The 17,401-nt window shown below is 33.1% G+C and overlaps 1 protein-coding gene across 1 annotated transcript in view; it reads left to right on the top strand.

Moving 5' to 3' along the window:
* Positions 1-14,717: 14,717 nt before the first annotated feature.
* Positions 14,718-17,401, top strand: part of LOC116426686 (uncharacterized) — a 59,784-nt gene continuing 57,100 nt past the window's right edge. The window contains exon 1 of the mRNA XM_031975986.2: positions 14,718-14,868. The gene's annotated coding sequence lies outside the window, so the exon portion shown is untranslated. The remainder of the gene's footprint in view (positions 14,869-17,401) is intronic.

Genomic DNA, 17,401 nt, shown 5'->3' with positions numbered 1-17,401 from the left:
AAACGCCAAAGCTATGCAAGCTTAAATACGCCGGATCCACTGTGCTTCCACTCGTGAATAAGTCGGCGCGCTGTATAGGAGATACTCTAAAAATTTGAATCTGTGAAACGATGAAGCTGCATGACCCTGGAAACTCATTTTTCGTTCTTTTCGTGATCCTCTTGACGAACCGATAAGAAACACCGTAGTTTATCTGTCACGTTCTTCGATATCCAGCGAAAGCATTTTATAAAATATTTTATTAACCATTAACATTAGGTTCACGAACATGTATTTCATAATTTATTCTATTGTTCCTAGAAAAATAGTTCGTTCATAAAGATTTTGGAAATCAAGGTTTCAAAGATAAAGAATTAAAATAGATGCTCCTGTAATTAAATTAATCATAATAGGCAAATTTTTACTAAATAATGTTCACGAAATTAAATATGCGTCAAATTGACAGACTTCGTGAAGCTAGTGTAATTATTTTCATGTTTAAAAGGCCGGTTCGAAAATTTGATATATTTTTCAATTAGTCGACGGAATTTAATCAAGTGTTGTTTTGTGAAGCTCTTATAATTATAATGTTTATATAATTCTGATAATATTTTTCATATAGTTTCAGTATTTTCCTTTGCATTACAGCATTCCACTTTTCGAAATTATTTTTATGTTACCAGAGAGTAAAAGCAATAATGCTGCATGTTCTCGTTGGGTAATTATACTTCCACAATAAAATCCTCGTTAAGAGAAAGGCGATTTCAATGAAAAAGGTCTAAACAATTTGCGGATCCACTTTTAGATATAAACAATTATGAATTTATAACTCTATTATATCTCTTACCATCTCCCAACAACTATATGTATTCATTTGACATATCATGTCAAATTTCAAATATCCATTTATATTTCCCATTCCAAACTCTAAGTTGTCTTCTCATCAAACAACTCACTTCGAACTTTCCAACGAGACATATATTAATCAAACAGTGATGTTTCCAAAACCAGGACAAAAATACGCAAAGCTAATACAAAAATATTTCAAATTCAATATGATAATTGAGACTTTATATCATTTCACCCTTTCATCCCCGTGTAATCGGAGTTAGAAGTTCATGAAAAATTTAAATCTCAATTGCGTCACGATATATGTATACAGTTTATAGACAACTTTTTGTCACATTCGAAAAGAAGATCCAACAAACAAAACTCACCTTATTGATGACTGAAGATCTTCACACGAATTTCCATTTTTACACATCATTTTATAAAAATCAGAATAAAAAATATTCATTTGATTCATTGAAAGATTCCCTATTTTCGTTGCATTACACATACTAGATTGTTTTGAAGTAAACTACGTTAACAAACAAAACTGCTGTACATATCTGCGTAAAATAGAAGAAAAGAAAATTTTTCCTACAAAAGCAGCAAATCTCTTGTTACATCCTACCTCACTAAACACTCTATATATTCGTAATAACTAATCTTATAATAATTCTTATTATTATTATTACTACTACTATTATTATCGATGTCACGATTATTTCTATTGTATTACAATCACTTTTGTTAATTCTATCTTCAACGTACCCATCATGACATCATACCATAATTCCGTCCATCTGAAAACGTGTTCATCATCACCCCCATCTAAAAACAATAATTATGCATGCCGAAATGCCCTGTTGTCATTATAACTGCGTGTACTTTTAAATCTAACCACTTTGTAAACATCTTGTATATCTGACGTAGTCTAAACAGACCTGGCTTTTCGACGACCAGATTCTTAGTCACTCCAACCTCCAACGTGAATCATCAAGGCCCAAATGTTTCTTCCCTCTAACACCAAATTCTCCCTTTCCATCAACCAAGAAGAAGAGCAGAATTATTCGAATCACACAATCGTCAAGAACAGGTGAAAACCTCTATCTCGTATTTTCAACTCGGACTCGCTATCGTGTGACACAATGAAACACAAAACCTAAGCAACTTTAGTTTTCCTCTGGATCTGGACAACTTCTCCGAATTAATATTCAGCGTAAGAGGTTAATGCAGCCACCGTTTTCTTTAACCCTTTACACTCGATTTATCTTCAATGTTGTTTGATGTAAACTTGTATTTATTTTTAGAGAAATGAATTAAAGTAATTTACAGCAATAGAATTCAACGTTTTATTTTTATCTTATTTATTATTATTATTATTATTATTATTATTATTATTATTATTATTATTATTATTATTATTATTATAAGATCTAATTTTTATAATCTCTTAAAGTGTGGAACTATTTCAAATAATATCCAACATTCTATAACAAATTTGTATTGTCATCCCCAGGATTCTGTCCCGTAGATTCGAATCTCCATTAAAGTCGCGTAACAAACTGCCATACATTTCGTCCCCACTCAGGGACGAAGGAATATCCGATGAATTTCTAATGGAGAGCCAGGACTGCGATAGAAATTCTGATACTCGGGCCAATCATGCGCGATATAAAGGGACCCGTGTCCCCTCAAACGATACGCCGCGCGTAGAAATCTTTGGTTTATTGTTTCGTTGGCCGCTCTCCGCAATTTCCAGGCAATTTCCTTCTGCTGCTCGCTAACGCCGTCGTTTTACCTGTATTGATTTATTTCTGTTTTATTTACGGACACGCTGGAGTGTATTCGACAGGTGAAATGTGATATACTTCGTGCAAATTTTCATGCCGGCCTTGTCACGTTCCAACCCGCTGTCAGTTTATGTGTGAAAGTAATTTTTGCCACCGGCGATTCGGATTTCAGATTTCAGTTTCAACGGCGTATTGTAATTATGCGAAGCGATTACTGTATTTCCTTTCGAATTGAATAAATCGTTGTTTTTTCTTAATGCTAGGACTTAATGAGTATGTTAATACGATCGATATATAGTTCTTGTAACAATAATAATAGATTTTAAGTTTTTCGAGATGTTCATTGTACTTTTCAAGCGGAATTATTAGTTTTTAAAATTATTTTTGAATATTTAATATGCTTGTAATATCGAAGATATCGTGATTTAATTAATTTAATGTAATATTAATATATTTGGCAATTAGTCATTAACGACGATTGTAGGTTACAGTAGTTGGGTATTTGAAATATACGAAATTCATTTTTGAACGTGCTTTAATTCGAAGTTTCAAAAATTTTTATATAAATCAGAACGAAACCCTTATCACGGTGAATTAAAGGCTTTAATGTACAGTCAGCAATGTGTACGAAAAATATCAATTTTATAAGCTGTTTATGGAATTTCATGGGATCAAATATTTGCGATAGCATTTTCAAATGATTTTCCAATACCGTCCTGATTTCTCCGGAAGAAAAATTGTGGCCGATAAGAAGAATGCGAGAGCTACAGAATTTTTACGCGATAAGGAGTAACGGCAAACGTATAGTTCGACAAAAGTAGAACAAGGCTGAGCCTGGTCAGACAACATCGCTTACTGCCATCTAGGGAGTGAAAGAAGAACTATAAAGACAATTTATCAGATCACGGCACCTTTGTCCTGTTTTATCGACTTGTGAATAGATATATAAACAAGATTTATTTAATGTGTTGTTCTTTTAACAAATAATTAGTTATTATTTGTATACAATTACAATACATGCATAGATTTCTACAGAGAGAATGTTTCTCAAGACATTTCTATGAAGGATTATTTGCTCTTTGCTTTACACCTTTTTATTATCAATATTAATAGGTTTACATATTTTTATTATTCTTTGAAATATACAGTTCATTTTATTTCAATAAATACGTACTCAATAAATATTCATATCTTTCCTATATATTTGTAAGGAATATGTATTATTTTAATAACCAAACTGCATGACTGCGGTTCTGCTAATTAAACATCAGGTACATTCTATTACTTATTCGTCGTACTGTAAACTGTGTTTCATAAAATAAACATTTATTTATTATAATTAAAAATATTCTAAATTTCATGTTTTCGAAATAAAATATAGTTCCATATACAGAATAAAGCTGTGATTATACATTTTAATCATAACCACGCCAAAAAGTTGAAAATACAATTTCTAAAAGATACTTACAATACATACAACATCACATTAAAGACATTACTATTTATACTAAAACAACACTCATTACCATTTAAATATTTTCCACTTACATCACACAAAATTCGCTTTTACTCACCACCTAATTTGAACACTTATCCAAGTAAATCATTCAATAACTCTCCATAAAACTTGCTTGGTAAAACTTTTAATTCGCCGTGATAAAGATTTCATTTTAAATTATGTAAAAACTTTTGAAACTTGAAATTAAAGTATGTTCAAAAATGAATTTCATATATTTCAATTATTCAACTACTATATCCTACAATCGTCGTTAATGACTCGTTGTCAAATATATTAACATTACATCAAATCAATTAGACAAATCACAATATTAAATAAACGATGTAACGCTAAAATGACTATACCAGTCAAAATAATTGATTCTAGTTATCTTGTTCTAAATATCAATATTATAAACATCAGTAGCTCTTCATTTAAATTTCCCTTTAAGTATGTAACTTGATAAAAAGAACCTCGAACAACATAAACTAATTTCCGTCCGATTTCCCCCAGCATTGTCGATCGATCGCCGACAGAAGGAAATAATAAGGAAACCCACGGAAACCAATAGAAATTTCTAACATCGGCAAACAGACTCAAGATACAATCGCGGATCGGCAGCGAGGGGAACGCAGGGCACATATTTCAAAAAATTGCTTCGATAGCTAGCAAACCGTGGCTGCGGCGCGGTACGGCGGATTCTTCGCGTGTGGTTCCCTTGTATCGGCACGATACGACGCGGATATCAGACCAACATTTTCGTAAGTTCGAAGAAATTTCGGAACAATGTATCCGGCGCCATTCACGGAAGATCAGAGATGGCCCAGTTCTACGCGATTTCGATCGTCAACGGGGTGGAGGAGGAGAGTTGATTCCGAGGCAACACGCTGCGCGTCGCTCCACAAAGGCCCGGTGCACCTCCGTGCCCAGACTTCGTTTTCGGTGCCGGGGGATCGAATAACGCGCGACGTGACTCCGAAGATTGCATTTTCGCGAGATGAAAACTGCAGAAATAGGGATAAGCGAGCGTCATTCGTGCGAATAAACCGTCGGGGCGTGCGTGAATTCAAATAAACCTCGCCGAAGGAAGCGATATGACGTGCTTGAACGGGATTCCCCGATGGTATTACCGTAGTTTTCCCCGGCGGTACTCGGCGAACGATTGAAAATAAAGTCGGATTCCGCGACAGGAAACGTTCTTGCGATTGGTACTTGAACCTGGCTCGGGGATTGTAATACGCGACAGGACCGAAATATGGATACGTACGATGGCCCAGCGCGACGCGTTACAAAAAACCCTTTCAAACGACCGGAAATGCTTCTTGACTACACAAGGTAACGGACAAATGGGGGGCCCGTGAACAAGCAACCGCCGCACGGTACAGATATGGCTCCTTGTCTCTTCCTGGATGATATGTGCGAAGACCGAGTTTAACAGTCGTACTCGCTTAGGCGTGTTTATTGGATTTTTATGTACCTTCGGGTTTGAGTGTCTGCAATTTTAGTTTTGATGTGGGTATTTATTTTATGAGCAATTTATTTATTTAGGAATGATATGTTGGTACTCGAATGACTGGACATAAATTTTGGTAAGTTTTCTGTAAGACTAATGATTTTTCTCGGTTTATTTGTTCGGGGAATACACACAGTGAACGGGATGTATTTATTTAAATAGTAAAAACAAGGAACACGTTTAACGAAATACCAGGTGGTATCGCCATTATTAGAACATAACACACTCGAAATCAAATTCACATAGTACATTAAACCTCGCATTGAACAAAACATTCGTACATCGAATTTCTAATAATCTTCATAGTTGGAGAATTGATAAAAATAATAAAGAGTCCATGATATTATCGAACTTGTCAATAATAATCACTAACTATACATTTTTTTAAACAAAGACAAATAATATTCTTATAAGACTTTAATTTAAAATACATTTTCGAAAAATCGAAGTATAAAAGAATTCTTTGGTCAAAAATAAAATTATTAATGGACACGGTTTAGAAACTATTCGTTCACATAAAAGTCAAGATAATGATTTCTGTAATTTCGAATTGAAGAACAGAATGACTGACTTAACTATAAATCTTTTTAATCGAAGTAGACTGTTTAAAGAAAAGGAAAACATTTTCATTAGATATCTTTTACTATATACTATCAATTACACAATATCATGTATAAAAGTTCATTGTTTATTTACGAGTTCATATAGAGAACATCTTACAGAATAATATTTTATTTTAATGCAAATGTTTAAAATAATGATCCAGATTCGGACTTAAACGCAACTTCAGTTAAATATCGTATCGGGTGAGTTTCTTTGACGTCCCGTATACTTCAAGAGCAACGCAAACCAAATGTCATATCTCGCTACGCAGATTGATTCTTCAACGGTCAATTTATCGTTAATTACCAACGAGGTCTGGCAAACAAGCAAGAAGACTGTGTGGGTGTAAACTGGCAGCAAAAGCGTCTAATTAACCGGCTTGTTTGCATACAATTTGGAACACGGAACGTGACATCGGTGACATAGTCGTGTGAAATTGAAATAAAATATATGTCTTTATCGGCTTATTGTCGGGCGTTGGTTACGAGAAGCGTTTATAATATAATGAGCTGTAACGCTGACGCCCTGGCGCTCGACAGTAAAGTGAAATCTGCGCAGAGCCGAACGGTTACATAAAACGATAATAATTATATAAGACAAGAGAAGCAAATGAGTCACCTGTAGCGTTTCCTGCCACCCACGGGTGTCGATGAATTAGAATTTTCATGAGGAACACGCTGAATAATGTTCTGACATCGAAAATAAGGATGAACAGATCGAATTGTTCTTGTTCTTTATTCCTAAGGATATTTCTTAATCAGAAACATAATTTCGTTTTAGAAAAAATTATGACTTAATTGTTACTGATAACTAGCACAGTATTATTAATTTTTAATTCATTTTTTATCTGAACAGTAATATTTTTTAATTGTAATTTATGTAATTGACTTTCGTGTGTACAGCTGCTTATTGAAATTTACTTCTATTTCTCATTATGCACTGCACATGCTCGTCATTGTTGTTTTATCTTGTGAAAGATCTCTTATGATATAAGGAACACTAATACTAATAATTAAGAAAAGAATGAAACACTGTTTAAAAATTGTTCGTATATTATTGGACTATATTAATTATCTGTTTCGGTTATTCATCGAAGGAAATAATTTTAGTGAAATTGGGAATAGTTTAAATTATTATTATTATCGTAACAACAACCATAATAAAAGGAATATTCGAATATGAATTCATAAAATTTTTTATTTGCATAAAACTTCGTAATAATAGGTGAGTGGAACAGAGCAAAACAGAATCAGACTGTTAACTAATAAAAGGATCACAGAAAAACTGTACTTCTCCTCATAATCACACTAACAATAACAAATAAACTACATCAGAAATAATTACTTTAAGACACGTATTTAATATTTTATTATTAGGATAACTAAGAACACTAAATAATTACTATTAACAGATCGCCATATATGTTAAATTCACTTTTTCGTAAAACGTTACTCTGATAATAAACAATGAAAGGGTTTAAGAGATTACGTGAAAAACAAACGAATAACAACAACAGGAGCATAAATATTTACGAGTAAGAATAATCTGACATTTCAAAAATACTTTAAACCGATCCACGTGACGCGGTATTCGCTTTCAAGCGCGTTTATGCGCACACGCGTCATGGTAACCACGAGCACCACTGGTACAGAATCTCGATTCCCCTAAGTAGAGGCTTCGAGCACCGTAAGCTCTTACCGCAGGAGCGTTAATTCGATCCTCTTTAATTAACGGCCCTCTGCAGCGCGAGCTTAAAGCCTTTTCTTCTGCGTTACGGGATGTATCTAACTCGAAACACTATATCTGACGCAGGCAGTTTGGTTTCGTTCGGAAAGTTCTTTACCGTTTTCCGGTAAAGTAAAAAAGCCGAAGCAAAAACACGATCAAAGACAACGAAGCTTCTTCGGATGACGATGATGTAGAATTTAAAATTGCATTGTTTCACGATGCTGTGAATTTTTTATTGGTGTACAATGGATTGCTAGAGTCAATAAATGTCGATGTTCATGCATCTTTCGTGAACGTTACCCAATAAAATGCAGTAAAATGAAAATTCTAGTCATCCTAATTATATTCTTTAGCTATTTTAGTTGCGATAGTAAACTGGTGGTTAGGTTTTTCGTATAAGGCGCTGCATAATCCATTTTATGAATAAAGAGGTCTTCTTTACGCTGTTCATACAGCAACTTAGAATAAATGACAGAAATACTTGGGTATTCATTTTAAAATCGTTTGAAAATCTTTATTTTCTTTTTTCTTCGTTTGTCTACCTTATCTCTTTCTCCGAAAATTATTGGTGCTGTTGCTATGATTGTAATTAGAAGTACTTAATTATAACAAAAAATACATCAACTATATTTAGTCGCCTATAATCTATACACACTTTGTTTTAAACGAATACACTTTTCGCAACCGTAGTTACGAATAACAATGAATAATTTACCTTTTTAAGCGACATATTAAAGAAAATCAAAATAAACCTTGAGTGTACTATAATTTTGTCTCTGTTTATTTGTGTGTTTACATTCCTCTTAAGAGAATATCTTGAAGAAATTCCAATATAGGTAGTGTTTACATATTAGTAGAAGGTAGTCTTTATGTATCATTTGCACCTGCCATATGCCATAATTATAACGCGAAAAATTAATTTTCATTGGGAGTGTATACGGCATTGTATAATGTTTCATTTTCGCTCAGGAAAAACCTTTCCAATTTCATGAAGATGTCTTTGTACTGTTGATCAACTAGCTCCAAGTTTATCAACTATATCCTGCACCGATAATTCGAAATCTAATTGTACCAAAACTTTTAAAACACCTTTATTTTAAAACCTTTTAAAATCACCTTTGGTAAATTTTCTAAACCAACGTTGACACTTATTAACCTTCAAAATGAAAAAGCATGAAATGCTATATCCATATGTTCTTGGGTAGGTTGATAGTTCGCCATTTTGTTTCAAAATAATTGAATTTTATTATTCAGCGAAAAAATATAAATTCATACTCAAACTTTGTAAAATACCATAAAAACACCTATCCTCACTGATAAATATATTTAAATCAGATTAAATTAACTCAGTTATCTAAAAGAGATTGACGACTTATGAGTACTCGTAATATTTGCGTTACAAATAATGTTCATAAAATTCAATATGAGTGAAACCGACTGATTCCCTAAATCTAGTGTGAAAAAAGAAAATTCAAAGATTCCTCGAGAGAAACACATGAATACCAAAAGAAAGACCTTCAAGATTACAGAAAAATGTTCCGTTCGAAGTTCATATTCTTCGATTTCCATGTGATTGACATATCCCCGAAACGGTTACATTAATAAAGCGCACGCGAAAACTGCGTACAGAAAAATACGCACATTAACGAAATCACACAGAAAAAAGCGCACATGGAAATAATCGCACAATGTAAAATACACAGAATGCCTAACACGCACATACATATATGAATTATACAATTGTAAAGTAAAAATTTGAGCGGTAAACTCCCTCCCCATGAAAAACTAGCTGCACCTATATCAATCTTTATCATATAAATAGATCTCTTCTGGAAGCACAGTATCAGCAACCGTTAATACTTATAACAAACTTCCAAAAAACCGTTGTATTTAAGAAGAACTGTAAAACAATGAATAATTTGTTTACCAATAAGTAGGTATCTTTTTACAATAATTCACTAGATATTTAGAGCTCATCCCGCGCCTTCGCTTTTACTTTACAATTGTATAACACATATGTAAGGGTTATGAACTGCGCGCTGTTTTCCTTTACAATTTCGTGCATCTGCGCATTTTTCCTGTCCGCTTTTTTTCTGATTATCCTGCAAAATGTGCCACAGTGCAGCCACCATAGAAACCCGGATATTCTGATTCTTCGGTCCGTCAACAGCCTCGCATCCACCCACTTCCTCTTCCACGGCATCCATTGCGAACAGGTATCCAGTCATAGGATCAGCTATCTCGTCAATCACGGCTGTCGTCTACATATGGAAGCTTTAATATGCGCACAAGCATATTTCACCGGGCGGGCCGGCGCAACAAATTTTAATAAATTACACACGAAGTTTCGCAGACGTCCAGACGAATTTTCTTAAAGACCGTTTGTATCTAGCGATCTCCAACGTCGCGGGACAGTAACAAACGAGCTGGCATCAATCGACCGCGGCGGCCGAAATTTTCATCGTTACTCACGGAAAATATTTCCGCGCCGCTGGAAATTTCCCCGGCGTAACGAAATTATTACACGACAGTAACAGATACCTTTGGCGGATTAAAGTAACCGTAATCCATTCAGCGCCGCGGGTGGACAAGCGCAACGAAAGTGGCTTATTTTACTCGGGTTGGGCGGACCGGAGGAAGAGGGAAAGATAATCTTGAGCACGTCTCGGGCAGAAACCTCCGGTTTCCTGATTCATAGGCTGCCTCGTGTTACAGGCTGCTACCGGTTAACGTTGCGGCGAGTGTCTTAACGCCGCGTTAATTAAAATTACGCCCGACTGGCCGGACTCGTCGCACCTACGGCTATCGCGATGATTCCGCGCGCCTACGAAAGGAAATCGTAATTGGTCCTTGTTACGGGGACCGTGAACTATTACCGTACCACCGATTCGTGTGCGCCGACCGTTAATGGTGAAAGTATTCTCCCAATCTTTTTCTTTTCTTTTAATTAAGTTGCAAATTGTTTTCTGAGCGCAAATTGTAAATTGGGGTTCTAATTCAGTGGGTCGGAGAAATGATTTCTTTCTCTTCTTTGGACACTTTTGACCGACTTTTCGTACGAGCTGGTGAACAGATTTAGGGGGGGGGGGATAAGGATATCTTTAATTTCGGAACTAGGTGTAAGAAGATTGTGGTGATTTTACAGCTCATTATATTTTATGATTTATCATAAGTATATGATGTTTGCTGGTATTAGATTTTATGTTTGATTATTGTTTATAATGAAGTTTTACTAGTAGCTTTCAGTTGGTAATTTTAATGTGCAGTTTTGATAGGCATTTGTGTTGTTACTGGTTTTGTGGATTGATCTATGAATCTGAATCCTTTGAATATGCCCAGTTTAGAGGTAATATTTAATGTTTAATATTTAATATTTAATATTTAATATTTAATATTTAATATTTAATATTTAATATTTAATATTTAATATTTAATATTTAATATTTCAATTAAAGTATTATGTTAAAGGCTGAAAGGAAATGTTGGTTTCAGCTTTACTTTCGACTAGTATCTTGTTGAAAGAAAAAAGACAATACGCCTGTAATTAACGATTAAAGGCAGCGATTATCTGCGACACTGACTCTCAGAGATTTCAAAGGTGGGTGTATGTATAGCAGATTAGAATTGTAAGCTGCTCGATGACTCGTGCGCTTAATCATCGATTGAATACATCAAATCTAAATGTTAAAATGGAGAATTGTTGTAGCCTTCTTTTTATTATACGCCTTCTTTCCTCGCCACTTTGTTACTTCCCACCGACCGTTATTGTCAATACATATCACACTACTATGAGAAATGAATGAAAATAGAATTGTAAGATTCATCATCGTCTATTTATTACAACTAAATTGAATACTTTTACTATGTCTTAAACGCAGCAGAAGAATTAAAATAGGTGTAATAGAATTTATGGAATTTAGTGCACTCAGTATATTAGAATAATATTTTTTAATGCGTATGTGTAAATGATAACATTTGTACTTATAATTCGGATTAAATATTAGTATTTTATTGAGAATGAAAAATGTTTATGAAGAAATTAGAATTTTTGTATTTTTTAAGAGACGAGTGAAGCAAGTAGAGCAGACCCAGGCAAATCGGATAATTTTCTATTTGACATCAGAGAACTAAAAATACTTGAACATTAATGATGAAAAACGGAAAAGAATTTTGTAGTTTTTCTTTAGCAAATAAAATACAAAAAAACAGAAATATAATTTAGGATACAACAAATTTGGACTGGATTCTTATGTCAATCTGATTCATCATGTGATCCGATTGTCCTCGATTTACCCTGTTCGAAGTTGCTGAAGATTAATAAAGTACTATCCAAGATTACTAAAAATTGAAAAATACTACTTAGGGTTATTGAAAATTGCTAAAAATTACTAAATACTATTTAAGATTATTCAAGATTGCTAAACATTACTAAAATATAGTATAAATCTAGTTAGATAAATACTATAATTGTAAAGCGTGGAATTATTTTAATGGCAATGATGTGAATGTTGAAGACACACAAAGTGTACTTATCTTAAATTAGTCTATTCCGAACTTCGTATGGATAGGGGCATCGTCGCATGTTTAACGAAAACTAGACGATGCTCTGAATCGTTAATGCATTTAACCGCTTGAGCAATCAGTATTTTGCCAATTAAGGCGGGACTAGTCTTTGATTCAAAGCCGACGTGTGCCTTTCTTGCTGAGCGAAACACATTGACCGAGAATACGGTGAATTGTCTGGTAGGTGATACCTTTATTGCTTGTAACCTTCTTCTTGAAAGAATAAATTTAAATCATTTAAATTAACAAATTACAATTACAAACAGAAAAACAAAAATATTTTCATAATATTTCCTCTATTAGTCATTGTATAATAGATTTATACTGCATAATTGTAATGATTAAAATTATATTATTCTTGTTACATTATTAGTATTATCTAGTAAGCTTTAGAGATTTTTAGTCTCAACGCAAAGCTTTATTATTTCATATAAATTTTTCAGTATTATTCCAAAATATAATTTTGTTCTTTTCTTAAGACAGTTTCCCATTTAGAGATTCACTTTTTCAAATCTACTTTTTGGCTAAATATTTAAAAATTTATATAAAATAATAAAGTTTCCCGTTGAGACTAAAAATAATGAATTTCTTTCCAGTCTCCCTAATACTTAAATAAGTTTATACATATTTTTTTGGTAAGTAATGTAAGTGATAACTAATTCAAAGAGTCGTTTAATCATTCTTCACCAGAAGTAGCCTGCAAGAAAAACGAAATTTATATACATACCTACATAAGTACAACCATATATAAATTGGAAGAAGACAGGTTGTATATGAGCTCATTACACCAGCGATACTTCCTAGCTTCGCAATCGATCATTTCGACGAGCAACCTGTCCGTCTGTTCCACCTGGGTTCGTAGACGAAGCCTTATAGGGATAGAAGTGTGACTTATGTCGTAAATCCTAGTGGAACCTAAAGCCGCAGTCGGGACTCCACTATCCAATGTCCTCCGATAACTATAAATAGATCATCGAGATTAATCGCAATTAATTAATATTAACATCATCGCAAATTAAGTGATTTTAAATAAATTCAAAACTCTCCTACCATCAACGGTACCTATCTGCATTGATATCAATTCATTTAATCATTAACTCTTATAATATAATATTAATTATAGTAATATTTTAGTTAATTGTATAAAGTCTTCGCTTTCTTACGTGTATCTATTCATAATTTTTATTGTATATATCTATTTCATAAGCTTTGCCAATTAATGTACCCATTAAAACTTGGAAAATACACTGCTTTATAAAATTAAAGGTATATTAAGATGTAATCGAAAAATTGTCTATCACTGGAGGGAATTTTTTCATTTAAAGTCTGATAGGATAAGGGAAAAAGTCCCACGTCGAGTTTTAAGAAGTTGTTGCAAAAAGGAGGCTCTAAATTTTGTTCTTATCTGGGGAGACCTTTAAATTCGTATAATTTTGAAAACGAAAAAGTATGTCTATTTTTATATTTGTTACGTAAAGAGTAAACATCGCAGGAAAAAATGGCATGTGGGACGTCAAACTAGTAGCTCCACGCTTTAAAATGAGCCCACGCAGAATGTGATATGACTTTATGTTATGAAGCTACAGCAGTTCAAAGGTCGACAGTTCTTCAGTAACGACTAGGATCTTTTAATTTTGTGGAGCAGTGTATATACTGGAAGATATTACAGAATGTATATTCGTTAACTAAATTCCTTTAAATCAATGTTTTCTAAATCAATTTTTAAGTTTAATTATATATAAAATCATTCATCAATATTATATTATAAATAGCAATAGTAACAGCAGTATGATAACAATATTTCGTATACATCGACATTAAGAATGTCATTCTGTGTTGACTCCTTTTGACAGTCTGTTCTACACGTTATATTACTACCACTATTGCTATTAATAATACAATATTAATGAACAATTTTATATATTACCAAGCTTAAAACTTATATATCATTAATATATATATATAACGATTATTATAATATTAATAGCAATTAATCAAATAATTTTCTTTTTTAATCTATACAAGATATAAAATTATTCATTAATGTTATATTATTAATAGCAATAGTGACTGCAGGATGGTAACAAATTTTCGTATACATCGATACTAGGAATGTCATTCTATGTTGACTCCTTTTGACAGTCAGCCCTGGACGTTCGTTTAGTCCTTGTCTAGTGATCAGCAGCCAATTGGTGGGAGAAGGACGGAGAGAGGGAGTCGTAGGGCTAAGCAGAGTGGGATTTCGCGCGATCAAGGAGAGAGGGATGGTGGAACTGTCAGTGCTACATCGGTTCTCTTCACGTAAGGACGAGCCACAAGGGATCACCTGCGTATCACATCTCGTCGGGACACCCTTTCTGAGCAAGGTGAGTGCCGTTTAAATCTTATCGCGCGATTAATAGTCGCTAGTTCAGTTCCGAACGATAACCCTTGATGACAACGTGCTGCAATCAGTTTGTAAACACGAGCGTCTGCCTTATAGTGTTGACAGTTTCGTAAAGACCAGGCACGACATTTTTCTTTATTAAAATGTGCTTGTGTAATTGTTATTTTTTTAGTATTGGATATTTTAAAATGTAATTGAAATTTGAATCTCGTGTACTTATTTGATAAGTACGCACTGTTTTGTTTATTTAATGTGAGTTTATATTGTAGTTTTCTAATTTGAATTTATACATATAAATGAATATGAAATCATTTTTAATCTTTTTTGATGGATATTTTGTTGAGTGTTAATTCCTTTTGTATTGTTTGATAAATATTATTTCATGGTTCTCTAAATAATGTAGCTTAATATTTTTATTGTTCTCACGTTGAATAATATTCAATGTTTATCTTTTTTCTTTAATGTTTCGTTCAATATTTATTATATTTCTATTCTTTCACACTAAGTCAAACTTGGAAAGAAATTCTTTTATATTCTACATACATTAGGTAAAATATTCAATTAATTAAAGCTTAAGTAATTTAGAATATCTGAATACTTATTAGTAGTCAAAACAGTAAAATTCTGTTAGAACTACTGTTTCGTTGGAAACTGATGAAGTACAGCTTTAGTAGATTTGATTATATGAAATGTTATATATAATTCATTTCGTAAATGTAAGATATGGTGTGTCAAATTTCATAAACAAATTCGTTGCTTGAATCGATATTTTAACTTTAAATGAAGTACAGAATACACTTCACGGATCACTGTTTTACAATTGAAAAGAAATTGAGTATTTGAACTTGGGTACATGTTGTATCGAAAAACTGTAGTTTCTGATCCTTCAATTACAGTGATGTTCAAAATTTTGTAGCACAGCTCAGTGATCTGATAAATGAGACTTTCGAGTAGTGTGCTTACTTCACTGTAAATAAAACACACCAAAGAAAAATTGTTCAAGGGTCGTTTAACGTAAAAGTTGTAGCTGTATAATGAACATTCTTTGGAATTGAAGTTTTACTTACCAGCATCTACAGTTTAAAAGTATCTTATTATTTGTTTGATACAACATTCTGAAAAAAGTATTTTCTGAAAAATGTTTTTATTACAGCATAAGTTTTACTGAAATCTTAGGTAACGTTTAAGCATGATTTTGACTAAAAAATTTCGAGGCTAAAAATATTAAAAATACATAAGGGTTATAGAAACTGACAGCGTATATGTAATTTTAAAAAATGAAGTATTGCAACAGATTTTCGAAAGTCGGATGAAATTTTTATTTTATTTCGAAGCCACCATAATCATTAGCAAAGTAAAAAAGTTTCTATTCAAATACCTGTAAATTAGTACATGAAAATTTATATGTCTGTCCATCCACTCACTATAGCCTACTTTTCATCAAACTGCATGTTAGCTCATTATGTATATCAAGTAGTAATAATTTACATCTGAGCCATATAATCTCTATAAAAAAAACGCACAATTAGATCAGATATATTTAATTTCTATTTATAAAATCTATGACCAAGAAACCCGATTAATCAAAGCAATGTTTCACACATGTGCATCGATTTCATGCTCACGAAGTTCAATCCTAGATTAATTTATTATATGATTATGTAGCTTAATATTTATTCATGCTGTTTTGTATCATCAATTTAGAACAGAAGTGTCTAGGCTTTTTTAATAGTATTTATAAGATAATCGAAAATATTAGTGAAAATGATATAGTGATTTAAAATTAATTAAATGTTGATATCAACATCTCTTTCATTGTTATTAATAGACTCCGGCTTTGTATGCATTCATCGAAAATTGGAATAAAATATCCAAAGTGTAATGCTTTTTACATTATTAAGAAAAACTATTTTCCATCGTAATTCTATTTTTCTACTTACATTCTTAAAGGCACGATTTCGCATGAAAATCCGCAAATCAGTTATTAAAATCGTTCGAATGAATTCAACTTACAGCACAAGACGCAAATCGCGCCGGTTTCTACGCTCGGGTTAGCCCGATCCTTTCGACGCACATCGTAAATACGATCGAGCCGATATGCGCCCACGAGGACGTACTCAAGTGCATCGTTCGCACGCGTGTGCCTCTTGAGAATACCTGCGAACACGCGATACATCATATCATGCTCGTCCGCGAACACGATTAATTGTCGAAGTAGATACAGCGGACAGTGGCCGCGTGTTAAAACAGGGGTTAAAACCCTCCACTGATGAGATAAAGGTCTTAGACACTCCCCTAACATTATTCACTGAGAACACGGTTTAACACTAACCGTACCGGCATTTTATAGACACTTACTCTTATCGTAACCGGTCAAATAACTGGCTACAAAAGTAAGGTAAACAAGTTAAGTGATCAATGTTTCTTAGTGAAAACAGAAACAAAGGAAAGACAAAAATGGAAGAATTGATTAATCGGACAATATAGGAATTGATATGAAGTTAAATGAACGA

This window comes from Nomia melanderi, chromosome 8, assembly GCF_051020985.1.
Source record: "Nomia melanderi isolate GNS246 chromosome 8, iyNomMela1, whole genome shotgun sequence".
In the NCBI taxonomy this organism is placed as follows: Eukaryota; Metazoa; Arthropoda; class Insecta; order Hymenoptera; family Halictidae; genus Nomia; species Nomia melanderi.
Note: the sequence above shows the minus strand (reverse complement) of the source record. Positions and strands in the feature narration are given on the sequence as shown.